Source organism: Heterodontus francisci, unplaced genomic scaffold, assembly GCF_036365525.1.
Source record: "Heterodontus francisci isolate sHetFra1 unplaced genomic scaffold, sHetFra1.hap1 HAP1_SCAFFOLD_419, whole genome shotgun sequence".
Lineage (NCBI taxonomy): Eukaryota > Metazoa > Chordata > Chondrichthyes > Heterodontiformes > Heterodontidae > Heterodontus > Heterodontus francisci.
In genome coordinates, this window is record NW_027140453.1 from 331818 (window position 1) to 345484 (window position 13667).

The window sequence follows — 13667 nt, forward strand, 5'->3', positions numbered from 1 at the left end:
GTCCTCCAGCCTGCGGGAGAATCACTCGGCCGTGTATTTCTGTGCCTGGTGTCTTCACAGTGACTCAGAGAGATGGAGCAGTTCAACAAAAACCCCAAAGGCAGCAGGAAACACCTGTTTCAGATAAAACCAGGCGGTGCTGCATCCTGTTGGGTGTTTTTTATAATTGGGAACATGTTTTTCGCAAGATGACAGGGCGGATTTAAAAAGAAAGTGACAGGTTAGATATAGAAACCCAGGGGAATTATGAAATAGACTTTACAGGAATTATATCGGAACATAGAGGTTAAAGTTATCAAGATAGATAGAACATCGGGGGATCTTTACTCCAGAAAGGAGAAGACTGAAGGGTAAACCTTCAGCGGTCTTAGAGAGATTATTAAAGATTTTAATATGTGAAATGAAGATCAGATAAAAACAGATAGATAGATAGATAGATAGATAGATAGACAGACAGACAAACAGATAGATAGACAGATAGCTAGATAGGTAGATAGATAAAGAGAGATAGATAGCGAGATAGATAGATCCATACAATACAGGCATACAAACGGTGTGGTTTTATGTCACTGTGTTTTCTTTCTCCAAAGGGACAGCAGAGTGCGCTGTAGGACCATGATAAACATCAGAGTCTGGGACACACTTTGACAGTGACCTGGGAACAAAAGGAGACCATTCATCACCACGAAAACATTACGCCCTTCAATGCGATCATGACTGATCAATAACTTTCCGTCGCTCTCTCTCCATCCCTCTCTCTCCCACTCTCTCCATCCCTCTCTCCCCATCTCTCTCTCTCTCCATCCCTCTCTCTCTCCCACCATCTCTCTTTCCCTCTCCCTCCATCCATCTTTCTCCATCCCTCCATCTCCATATCTCTCCATCCCTCTCTCTCCATTCCTCTCTCTCACTCGAGCTACCAAGCCAGTGTAAAATGACAGAATACCAATTAGCATCCCTGTCTTTTACAGGGGCAATGACTGTCTGTCTATCTAGCTCGCTATTTCTCTACCTATATGACTTTGCCTCTATCTCTCTATTTCTCTACCTCACTTTATATCTACCTGTCTAGCTGACAGTCTCTCTATCTATCTCTCTAACTGGTTATCTATCTCTCTGTCTCTCTATCTATCTATCTCTCGAACTGGTTATCTCTCTCTCTGTATCTCTATCTATCTAACTCTATCTTTAGGTGAATACAGTTTGTATGAACTAATTAAACATGCTGCAGTAATGTAATAAATGACCATCTTTTCATAGAGTTTCTATACATTGACCAGGAGATGATGTGGTTTGTCATCATTTATCTATCAAAATCCTCTATGATCTTCAATATCTGTATCACATCTACCATTAACCTTCTCTGCTCTGAGGAGAGAAACCCCCAACTTCTCCAGTCTCTCCACAGTAACTGAAGTCCCTCATCCCTGGTACCAGTCTGGTTAATCTCCCTCTAACCTTCACTACACAGAGCCGAACAACCCCCCAATGCCCAGGAACTAACTCAGTTCAAAACCCTTAACCACCTGAGTGCTGTTCCACACTGTTCAAAGGCGAGACCCCTCTCCAGATACCTTCATCTCTGGGACCCCTGACTCCTGACAGCGAGTTTAGAAGCTGCTGAAAACTGTTTACCCACTTTGATCTCAGACTCCAGTCACATTTGATGTGTTCTTCAAAGAACCGAGCAATTCAGACCAGTGAACAATTTAACCCTTTAACTCCCATTCAGCAAGGAGGTATGGTAGCAGAGCAGTTATGTTACTGGACTAGTAATCCAGAGGCATGGACTAATGATCCCCAGACATGAGTTCAATTCTCACCAGGGGCAGAAATGGAATTTAAATTTAATTCATTAAATAAATCAAAAAATTATCATGGAAAGTATGAGTAATCCTGAACATGGAGTGTCATAAATACGCAACGTATTCACTGATGACATTCAGGGAAGGAAATCTGCTGTTCCAACCCGGTCTGGCCTATATGTGACTGCAGACCCACAACAATGCGGTTGACTATTAATTGCCCCCTGATATGGCCCAGCAGGTATTCCTGAAGATGGTTCACCATCACCTTCTCAGGGGCAATAAGGGATGTACACACTCTCTGGGATTAGAGGGTTGTTTCCCTGAATTCTACTCTATCAAAGCGCTTTCTGAAATGTGAACACCTCTATTCAATCTCCCCCTATCCTCCTGTGTTGTATCATTCTACAACATTGCTATGTAAAGTAATGGGGTGGAGCAGAGTGTCGCAGTAAGTGACTGCCAATCTCAATAACAACCGGATGCTGGGTATTTAATTGGATATAATATAGAAACCGCCTGCAAGTGTGTTGCTGAAAACGCCACACGTTCACACATCGAGTTAGTATCGAATGAAGAAATCATGTTGCATGAAGTTCTCTATCTAATCTTGATGGCTGCACTCTTCCCACGTAAGTCAAAGTCAGAAACTGTGCAGAATAATGTATTGTAATGTCGGCGGTGATTCTGTCCGGAACACTCCTGTGTCAGAGTCTAACTCCAGAACACTTGAGGTCAAAGTCAAAACTAATACCCCAGGTGTCAGGACCGAGGGAGTGCTGCACTATCGCAGAGGTAGTACTGAGGGAGTGCTGCATTGTCGCTGAGGCAGGACTGAGAGAGTGCAGCACTGTGGCAGAGGCAGTACTGAGGGAGTGCTGCATTGTCGCTGAGGCAGGACTGAGAGAGTGCAGCACTGTGGCAGAGGCAGTACTGAGGGAGTGCTGCACTGTCGCTGAGGCAGGACTGAGAGAGTGCAGCACTGTGGCAGAGGCAGTACTGAGGGAGTGCTGCGTGTCACAGAGGCAGCGCTGAGGGATTGCTGCACTGTCGCAGAGGCAGTACTGAGGGAGTGCTGCACTGTCGCAGAGGCACTATTGAGGAAGTGCTGCACTGTCGACGAAGCAGTACTGAGGGAGTGCTGCATTGTCGCAGAGGCAGTACTGAGGGAGTACCTACATTGGTTGCATGCCCTTTCTGATGTCCTGAGGACCTGAACGGCGCTATATTAATGTAAGCCCTTTATTTCTTGCAATGCAGCTCCTGCTCCAATCCATTATTGACTGAAATAATAATCTAATCGATGTTCCATTCCACAGGAATACTCTCCTCCTATGTGGAACAGTCGCCCTCTATCCTATCGATTGCAGCAGGAGAGTCGACAACATTCAGATGCACGCTGATCAATACTGGCTATTCCCATATGTACTGGTACAGACAACAACCAGACAGGGCACTGGAAGTTCTGTTCTATTCAGCTACAGAAGGGTCTGTTACCAATTACACGTCCGAGTCATTTAAGGCAGTCCGAGCCAGCAATACACTGTTTACTTTGGCACTGAGAGACGCCAATCCATCTCACACCGCTGTCTATTTCTGCGCTTGTAGTCTCGCACAGTGTTTGAAAAAGCGGATCCGCAGCTGCAAAAACCTGCAGCGGATGAATGGGAGTTCAGTGCTTATCATCCACCGTCAGGGGGAAGCAGTGGATTGAATCTCATTGCTCATCTTCCACCAGCAGGGTGCAGCAGTAGATTGAATCTCAGTGCTCATCTTCCACCAGCAGGGGGCAGCAGTAGATTGAATCTCAGTGCTCTTTTTCCCCCGACAGGGGGCAGCAGTAGATTGAATCTCAGTGTTCATCTTCCCCCGACAGGGGGCAGCAGTAGATTGAATCTCAGTGCTCATTTTCCGCCGACAGGGGGCAACAGTAGATTGAATCTCAGTGCTCATTTTCCCCCGACAGGGGACAGCGGTAGATTGAATCTCAGTGCTCATTTTCCGCCAGCAGGTGGCAGCAGTAGATTTGAGCCACCCTGATGGTTATGGACCCAGTAATGAGCACAGACCAAGCTGTGGAATAGATCAGCAGCCCAGTGTGACCCAGATATTGTTCCACCTACTTCCCTCGGGAAGGTGTTGCAGAAAACGTTTGCCAGGAGTCCCACCTGACTATTTAAGAATCAACATCTGTCTGTTTTTTTCTTAATTCTTTCATGGGATATGGGCCTCGCTGGTTAGGCTTCCATTTATTGTCGATCTCGAATTGCCCTCGAACTGAGTGGCTTGTTAGGCCATTGCAGAGGGCATTTAAGAGTAAACCACATTGCTGTGGATCTGGAGTTACATGTAGGCCAGACCAGCTGAAGGCGGCAGATTTCCTTCCATAACAAACATCAGTGAACCTGATGGATTTTGAAACAATGGTCACCATTAGACGAGCTTTAAAAAAAAACAACAGATTCATTTATGACATTGAAATGTCATGATCTGTATTGGTGAGATTCACCCCCACGTCGCTAAAACACTAGCTGAGGCTGTGGATTAGGAGTCTAGTTAAATTAGCAACACACGAATACATCCCCTACAGGAGCAAATCATTTGGAATGCAGATGTCTATCATTGGAAATCTACATGTGGCTAATGTGGGAATGCCGATGAGGTTCATTGGGAATCTGGATATGAACAGTTGGAGATTTCTAATCAGTAAATTAGAAACTGAACAACAGACACCCTTGTTGGGGATATTAACAACACTTACTCCAGTCACTCAACCATCAAAAGCAACCACGTCCATTCTGATTGGTTGGGTGGTGGAAGGGGGAGTGTCCAACACTGCATCACTTCCTCATGCCCTTCATGTTTTCCTCAATGATTTGCAAAGAGCGGATTGGTTAGTCACAGAACTGATCTCCTCTGTTCCACTGCCTTTGCTGTTTGATAGGGCAGTGTCAAGTGGGAGATGTATCTGTTCCTGGCTCTGATAATCCTGGGTCAACGTGAGTGCCAGATACAAAGATTATCCCTCAGAACCTTCCTCTACTCTCCCTGTCTTCCTTTCATTACCAGATGTTCCCTGTTTACTGATCTCCTCCTCTCTCCATCTCTCTCCCAGATGTGAACTCACAGACTATCCACCAGACTCCCGCTGCTGTCTCCAGATTAGCCGGGAAAGGAGTGGAACTGAGGTGCACTGTGGAGGGGAGCAGCAGTAGCATCGAAATGTACTGGTACAGACAAGAGCCAGGGAAGGAGCCGCTGTTGATGTTTTACTCCAGAACTGCTAACTATGTGGATCCAGAGGGGACGGTGGACGGTTTCAGCGCCGAGAGACCGACTAGCTCCCAGTTCAACCTGGAGGCCTCCAGCCTGTGGGAGAATCACTCGGCCATGTATTTCTGTGCCTGGAGTCTTCACAGTGACTCAGAGAGATGGAGCTGTTCAACAAAAACCCCAAAGGCAGCAGGAAACACCTGTTTCAGATAAAACCAGGCGGTGCTGCGTCTTGTTGGGTGTTTTTATCATTGGGAACATGTTTTTCACAAGACGACAGGGCGGATTTAAATAGAAAGTGACAGGTTAGATTTAGAAACACAGGGGAATTGTGAAATAGACTTTACAGGAATGATATCAGAGGAGAGAGGTTAAAGTTATCAAGAGAATTTGAACTTCGGGAATCTTTGTTCCAGAAAGGAGAAGACTGAAGGGTGAACTTTCAGCGGTCTTAGAGAGATTATTAAAGATTTTAAAATGTGAAGTGAAGATCAGATAAAGACAGATCGATAGATAGATAGATAGATAGATAGATAGATAGATAGATAGATAGATAGATAGATAGATAGATAGGGATTTAATTAGATAGAGAAAAAGATAGATAGGTAGAGAGATAGAAAGGTAGATATATAGATGGATGGATGGATGGATGGATAGGGTGTGGTTTTATTTCACTGCGTTTTCTTTCTCCAAAGGGAATGCAGAGTGTGCTTTAGGACCATGATAAACATCACAGTCTGGAACAAACTTTAACAGTGACCTGGGAACACAAGGAGAACATTCATCACCTCGAAAACACTCTGCCATTCAATGAGATCATGACTGATCAATAGATGCCCATCGCTCCCTCTCTCTCTCTTTCTCTCTCTCTCTCCATCTGTCTACATCCCTACTCTCTCCCCCTCTCCCCATCCTACTCTCTCCCCCTGTCTTCATCCCTCTCTCTCCATCTCTCTCTCTTCCTCCCTCTCCCTCTATCTCCATCCCTCTCTCACCCACTAGCTGCCAAGCTGGTGTAAAATGAGAGAATGCCAATTAACATTCCTATCTTTTACAGGGGCAGTGACTGCCCCTCTATCTAGCTCGCTATTTCTCTACCTCTCTGACTTTCCATCTATCTCTCTATTTCTCTTCCTCTGTATCTATCTGTCTACCTGACTGTCTCTCTATCTATCTATCTCTCTACCTGGTTATCTATCTCTCCGTCCCTCCATCTATCCATCTCTCTTCCTGGTTGTCTATCTCTCTATCTATCTCTCTACCTGGTTTTATATCTCTCTGTCTCTCTGTCTATTTATCTCTGTACCTGGTTATCTATCTCTCTGTCTCTCTATATATCTATATCTCGAACTGGTTATCTATCTCTCTATCGATCTAACTCTATCTTTAGGTGATTACACTTTGTATGAAATAATTAAAAATACTGCAATAATGTAATGATTGACCATCTTTTTATAGATTTTCCAGATATTGACCAGGAGATGATGTGGTTTGTCATCAATTATCTATCAAAATCCTCTATGATCTTGAATATCTGTATCACATCTACCATTAACCTTCTCTGCTTTAAGGAGAGAAACCCCCAGCTTCTCCAGTCTCTCCACAGTAACTGAAGTCCCTCATCCCTGGTACCAGTCTGGTTAATCTCCCTCTAACCTTCACTACACAGAGGAAAACAACCCCCAATGCACAGGAACTCAATACATCCGGTGATGAAACACAGAGACCGAAAGGGTGAATCAGGGAGACATAGAGAGGAAAAATGAATGGGACAGAGGGAGACAGAGACAGAAAGATGCAAACAAACACAGACACACACAGACACACACAGACACACACACAGACACACACACACACACAGACACACACGCACACACAGATACAGAGAGAGAAAGAGAGTGAAAGAATGGGAGACATAAAACTCGATACATGCAGAGAGAGAGAGAGAGAGTGAGAAACAAAGAGTAAGAAAGAGAGAGGAAGGCGGATTGAGATAGATAGATAGATAGATAGATAGATAGATAGATAGAGAGAGAGACATTGTCAACCTACTCCACTCTAACTTGTTGAGCCGGGCGTCACCATCTCTGCATCACTTCCTAATGATTTCCCTGTTCCTCCCAATGATTTGTAAAGAGTGGGTTGGTTATTGACAACACTCATCACTCCTGCTCTCTCCCCTTTGCTGATTCAGCGGGCAGCTTAAAGTAAATGATGTATCTGTTACTGACTCTGATCACCCTGTTTCACCGTAAGGGATTTTATTGAAACAATAATTCTACTTAACATTTCTTTTGGATATGTTTTTATTTCTCCCATTCTCTCTTTCTTTCCCTCTTTCTCTCTCCCCACTGGACTGAAGTTCCCTGTTTACTGATCTCCTCCTCTCCCTGTCTCTTTCCCAGATGTGAACTCACAGACTATCCACCAGGCTCCCGCCGCTCTCTCCAAATCTCCTGGGGAGCAGGTGAAGCTGAAATGTACCGTGGATGGTACCAGTAACCCTTACATGTACTGGTACAGACAACACCCGAGGAAGGAACCGCAGCTGATGTTTTCCTCTCTAACTGCACAAAGGGTGAACTCAGAGGGGACGGTAGAGAGTTTCACCACTGAAAGACCAACTGACTCCGACTTCAACCTGGAGTCCTCCAGCCTGCGGGAGAATCACTCGGCCGTGTATTTCTGTGCCTGGAGACATCACAGTGACTGAGAGATGGCGCTGTTCAACAAAAACCCCAAAGGCAGCAGGATCCACCTGTGGAGGGAAAAACCGTTCGGTGCCTCGACCTACTGTTCGAGTGACACACACTCCACAGGGATGCAGAGTGACAGTGTTTATTACAATAAAAAGAGTTGAGTTATGATTGTAGTGACACACTAGATTTACAGGTACTGCCGAGGGTGCAATGAACGATTAATAAAGATGTCACGAGATCTCAGAATGTAACTATCAGGAATCAATGACAGTAATCTGGGTTTTTATGCACTGACACAGTGTTTACCTTCTCCACAGGGACAGCAGAGGGGGATCCTGGACCATGGACCGGGTAATGGCTTTGAGAAGGATTTAGTGAGAAAACTGAAAGAGCAGGAGATCATGTAGATCCAGCTTGATATACATCAACAGGACAAGGACACCCACTTTGTTAGAGAGAGAAAGAGAGTGTATGTGTGTGTGAAAGAGAGAGTGATCTAGTGAGAGAGAGAGGAGAGTGAGACGAAAAACGACAGGTAGAGTTAAAGAGACTGAGACAGAGAGGGAGACAGACATAGAGACAATGAGGGAAAATTACTGGGATACATCTGGAGAATGAAGGATTATTTTTGGGATTGATCTGGGAGATTGAATGGGGTCAGTGAGTGGAGTCAATGAGTGGAGTCAATGAGTGGGATCAGTGTGTGGGGTCAGTGAGTGGGGTCACTAAGTGGGGTCAGTGAGCGGAAGCAATAAGTGGAGTCAGTGAGTGGAGTCAGTGTGCATCGGCAGTGAGTGGAGTCTGTAAGTGGAGGAGTGAGTGGGGTCAGTGAGCGGGGACAGTGAGTTGATGTAGTGGTGGAGTCATTGAGCGGAGTCAGTGAGCGGAGGCAGTGAGTGGAGTCTGTAAGTGGAGTCCGTAAGTGGTGTCAGTGAGCTGGGACAGTGAGTGGAGGCAGTGAGTGGAGTCAGTGAGCGGATTCAGTGAGCCGGGACAGTGAGTGGAGGCAGTGAGTGGAGTCTGTGAGTGGAGTCCTTGAGTGGTGTCTGTGAGTGGGGATGGTGAGTGGAGTCAGTGAGCAGGGTTAGTGAGCGGGGTTGGTGTGCGGGGCCAGTGCGGAGTCAGTGAGTGGGATCAGTAACTGGGGTCAGTGAGCGGGGTTAGTGAGTTGGTTCAGTGCGTGGGGTCAGTGCGTGGAGTCAGTGAGTGGAGTCACTGAGTGATGTCACTCAGTGGAGTCAGTGAGTGAGGTCAGTGAGTGGAGTCAGTGTGTGGAGTCACTGAGTGGTGTCACTCAGTGGAGTCAGTGAGTGAGGTCAGTGAGTGGAGTCAGTGTGCGGGGTTAGTGAGCGGGGTCAGTGCGTGCGTACAGTGAGTGGAGTCACTGAGTGGAGTCACTGAGTGGTGTCACTCAGTGGAGTCAGTGAGCGGTGTTAGTGAGCGGGGTCAGTGCGTGCGGTCGGTGACTGGAGTCAGTAATTGGAGTCACTGAGTGGAGTCACTGAGTAGTGTCACTCAGTGGAGTCAGTGAGCGGTGTTAGTGAGCGAGGTTAGTGAGCGGGGTCAGTGCGTGCGGACAGTGACTGGAGTCAGTGAGTGGAGTCACTGAGTGGAGTCACTGAGTGGTGTCACTCAGTGGAGTCAGTGAGCGGTGTTAGTGAGCGGGGTCAGTGCGTGCGGTCGGTGACTGGAGTCAGTGAGTGGAGTCACTGAGTGGTGTCACTCAGTGGAGTCAGTGAGTGAGGTCTGTGAGTGGAGTCAGTGAGCGAGGTTAGTGAGTGGGTTCAGTGCGTGGGGTCAGTGCGTGGAGTCAGTGAGTGGAGTCACTGAGTGATGTCACTCAGTGGAGTCAGTGAGTGAGGTCAGTGATGGAGTCAGTGAGCGGGGACAGTAAGTGGAGTCAGTGAGCCGGGTTAGTGAGCGGGGTTAGTGAGTGGCATCAGCGAGTGGGGTCAGTGACCGGGTTACTGAGCGGGGTCAGTGCGTGCGGTCAGTGACTGGAGTCAGTGAGTGGAGTCAGTCAGTGGAGTCACTCAGTGGAGTCAGTGAGAGAGGTCAGTGAGTGGGTTCAGTGCGTGGGGTCAGTGCGTGGAGTCAGTGAGTGCAGTCACTGAGTGATGTCACTCAGTGGAGTCAGTGAGTGAGGTCAGTGATGGAGTCAGTGAGCGGGGACAGTAAGTGGAGTCAGTGAGCCGGGTTAGTGAGCGGGGTTAGTGAGCGGCATCAGCGAGTGGGGTCAGTGACCGGGTTACTGAGCGGGGTCAGTGCGTGCGGTCAGTGACTGGAGTCAGTGAGTGGAGTCAGTCAGTGGAGTCAGTGAGTGAGGTCAGTGAGTGGAGACAGTCAATGGTGTCAGTGAGTGGGGTCAGTGAGTGATGACAGTGAGTGGAGTCAGTAAGTGGAGTCAGTGAGTGGAGTCACTCAGTGGAGTCAGTGAGAGAGGTCAGTGAGTGGAGACAGTCAATGGTGTCAGTGAGTGGAGTCAGTGAGTGGGGTCAGTGACTGGAGTCAGTAAGTGGAGTCAGTGAGAGAGGTCAGTGAGTGGAGACAGTCAATGGTGTCAGTGAGTGGAGTCAGTGAGTGGGGTCAGTGAGTGGAGTCACTCAGTGGAGTCAGTGAGAGAGGTCAGTGAGTGGAGACAGTCAATGGTGTCAGTGAGTGGAGTCAGTGAGTGGGGTCAGTGAGTGTGGATAGTGAGTGGAGTCAGTGTGTTGGGTCAGTGAGTGGAGTCAGTGAGTGGTATATGTGAGTGGGGTCAGTGAGTGATGACAGTGAGTGGAGTCAGTGAGTGGGGTCAGTGAGTGGGGTCAGTGTGTGGGGACAGTGAGTGGAGTCAGTGAGTGGGGTCAGTGAGTGGGGTCAAAGAGAGGAGTCAGTGACTGGTGTCAGTGGGTGGGGTCAGTGAGAGGTGTCAGTGAGTGGGGCCAGTGAGTGTGGTCAGTGAGTGGAGTCAGTGAGTGGTGTCAGTGAGTGGGGTCAGTGAGTGGGGACAGTGAGTGGAATCAGTGAGTGGGGTCAGTGAGTGGGGTCAGTGAGCGGGGTCAGTGAGAGGGGTCAATGAGTGGGGTCAGTGAGTGGGGACAGTGAGTGGGGACAGTCAGCGGAGTCAGTGAGTGGAGGCAGTGAGTGGAGTCTGTGAGTGGAGTCCGTGAGTGGTGTCAGTGGTCGGGGACAGTGAGTGGAGTCAGTGAGCAGGGTTAGTGAGCGGGGTTAGTGAGCGGGGTCAGTGGGGAGTCAGTGAGTGGGATCAGTAAGTGGGGTCAGTGAGTGGGGACAGTGAGTGGAGTCAGTGGGCGGGATTAGTGAGCGGGGTTAGTGAGCGGGGTCAGTGAGTGTGGTCTGTGACCGGCGTTAGTGAGCGGGATCAGTGCGTGCGGTCAGTGACTGGAGTCAGTGAGTGGAGTCAGTTAGTGGAGTCTCTCAGTGGAGTCAGTGAGTAGGGTCAGTGAGTGGGGTCAGTGAGTGTAGACAGTGAGTGGAGTCAGTGAGTGGTGTCAGTGAGTGGCATCAGTTAGTGGGGTCAGTGAGTGTGGACAGTGAGTGGAGTCAGTGAGTTGAGTCAGTGAGAGGAGTCATTGAGTGGTGTCAGTGAGTGGGGTCAGTGAGTGGGGACAGTCAGTGGAGTCAATGAGTGGGGTCAGTGAGTGGTGTCAGTGAGTGGGGTCAAAGAGAGGAGTCAGTGACTGGTGTCAGTGGTTGGGGTCAGTGAGAGGAGTCAGTGAGTGGGGTCAGTGAGTGGGGTCAGTGAGTGGAGTCGGTGAGTGGGGTCAGTCAGTGGGGTCAGTGAGTGTGGACAGTGAGTGGAGTCAGTCAGTGGGGTCAGTGAGAGGAGTCAGTGAGTGGTGTTAGTAAGTGGGGTCAGTGAGTGGGGACAGTCAGTGGAGTCAGTGAGTGGGGTCAGTGAGTGGGGTCAGTGAGTGGGGTCAGTGAGCGGGGTCAGTGAGAGGGGTCAGTGGGTGGGGTCAGTGAGAGAGGACAGTGAGTGGAGTCAGTGAGAGAGGACAGTGAGTGGAGTCACTGAGTGGTGTCAGTGAGTGGGGTCAGTGAGAGGAGTCAGTGAGTGGAGTCAGTGATTGGGGTCTATATCTATCTATCTATCTATCTATCTATCTATCTATCTATCTATCTATCTATCTATCTATCTATCTATCTACCTATTGCTCCATCTATCTATCTATTGTTCCATTTGTCTGTCCATCCATCGCTCTATCGATCCCTCCAGCTATCGATATATATCTCTATTGATCTATTTATCTCTATTCACTCTGAAATCGATATATATTTGTCATCGATCGACTTATCTGGCTCTTATCTGTCTAAGTGTATATTCATCCCTCTGTTGTTTATCATATATCTAACGTCATTGTTTACATCTCGCAGTTACATCAGTGATATATCATGATTTGCTATTTTGTTGATATTGTTGCATCTTCTTGTTCTCCTTCGATTCAGATTATATCAATACAATATTAATGGTTAAAATGCTCCATCCATGTGATAAGGCTCTTTTCGTGAAGGTAGCCTCTACATTTTAAGAACAGATTACGAGTTGGGGTAAATGGGTTCATGATACTGTTGAAAGAATGGACGGAGGATTCTGACAAGGAGTTGCACAGAGCTCCCTATTCTACATGCCCCTGATGATTCATACTATGCAAGTACGAGGCAACTCTCAATGGAACAGATTCCCAATTTGGCGGTTTTGAGCAACTGTTGACAATTGTTAACCAACTTGTCTTTCAGACATTCGGTGTCTTTTGAACAACTTTTAAAGCATCTGGGAGTTCGGCCCAGGCAAGAATTTAACCCTTCAATTCTCGTTTAGGAGACAGGGAAAATAAGTCTTTCTCTGACTAAAACAAACAAGCCCCTTGATGCGTCTTTGATAGTTATAGAATCATACAGCACTAACCAAGGTCATTCGATCAATCGAGCCTGGCCTGGCTGTTCGAAACAGTTACCCAAAATAAACAACATCATCCCTTGGCCGTGGGCTGCAAGAAGTACAGAATCTGTTACAAGCTGCTGGATAGCACATGAACTAAAGTAACCTGAGCTCAGACACTGGCCTGTGCTGGTAAAAACCAATTTGAACTAATTAATTTATGTGACAGACAAGGGAGAAATCACAGGAATAGAGCCTTATTTGGAAACGGTGATATACCGGGGTCTTTGGGCCTGGGCCAATAAGGAGAAGATACGAACGAGGTGAGCAGGCCTAAACCAACAGGAAAGAGACAGCACAGTTTTGAAGAGATAAGAAAGAGAATAAGTATGGAGAATCTCAGGCATCGAGCCAGCGGGAAACTCCAGAGACCAACCATCGTGGAAATGGAAGACCCTGCGTGAGCAACACGGTGACGACATAAGAGAGAGACAGATCGGAACGTCTGGCCAGCGTCAGCTCTCCCCTTTCCGGGAATTATCGTTTGTTTTCTGTGACGAGGTCAGGGAAAGGTCAGAGTAACCTAGTGGGTGTGCTTATCAATTCTAGCTAGCTTTGTTATTAGCTGTATAACCCAGTTTGAGTTGCATGCTTTTGTCTAACCAAGTGTATAAGCCTTATTCTTACATTGTACAACAACGTGAATAAAGTAACTTGATAGTTAAAGAAAGGACTGAGTTTTCTCCTCTTTGTACTAAGCCATTAACTGTAGCTGCTGGATTAGGTGGAGGGTGGCTCTCCTGTAACCCCAATATCCCAAACACCCAGCCTGAGTCTGAATTAAGAGGACTAAGTCCCACGTAACGGCCAGGATTAAGTGGGTGAAGGGAATAAAGGAGCCAAGGGGGAGTTGACTCCGCGCCATGGTTTACAATCCTGTTCCCATCTCTCTGCATCTCTGCCCATCAGCACCTCCTTCTATTCCTTACTCCCTCATGTCCTGAT

At 47.5% G+C, this 13667-nt stretch overlaps 1 long non-coding RNA gene across 3 annotated transcripts; it reads left to right on the forward strand.

The window, feature by feature from the left end:
• Positions 1–3105: 3105 nt before the first annotated feature.
• Positions 3106–13360, forward strand: LOC137359850 (uncharacterized). Of its 3 annotated transcripts, none has more exons than XR_010971577.1 (3): positions 3106–8128; positions 12230–12435; positions 12521–13360. It is a non-coding gene; the product is annotated as an uncharacterized lncRNA (long non-coding RNA). The 3 variants fall into 3 exon arrangements; XR_010971575.1 differs by having other exon boundaries at positions 3109–4804; positions 4921–8128; positions 12230–13360; XR_010971576.1 differs by having other exon boundaries at positions 3109–3293; positions 4921–8128; positions 12230–13360.
• Positions 13361–13667: the final 307 nt, after the last annotated feature.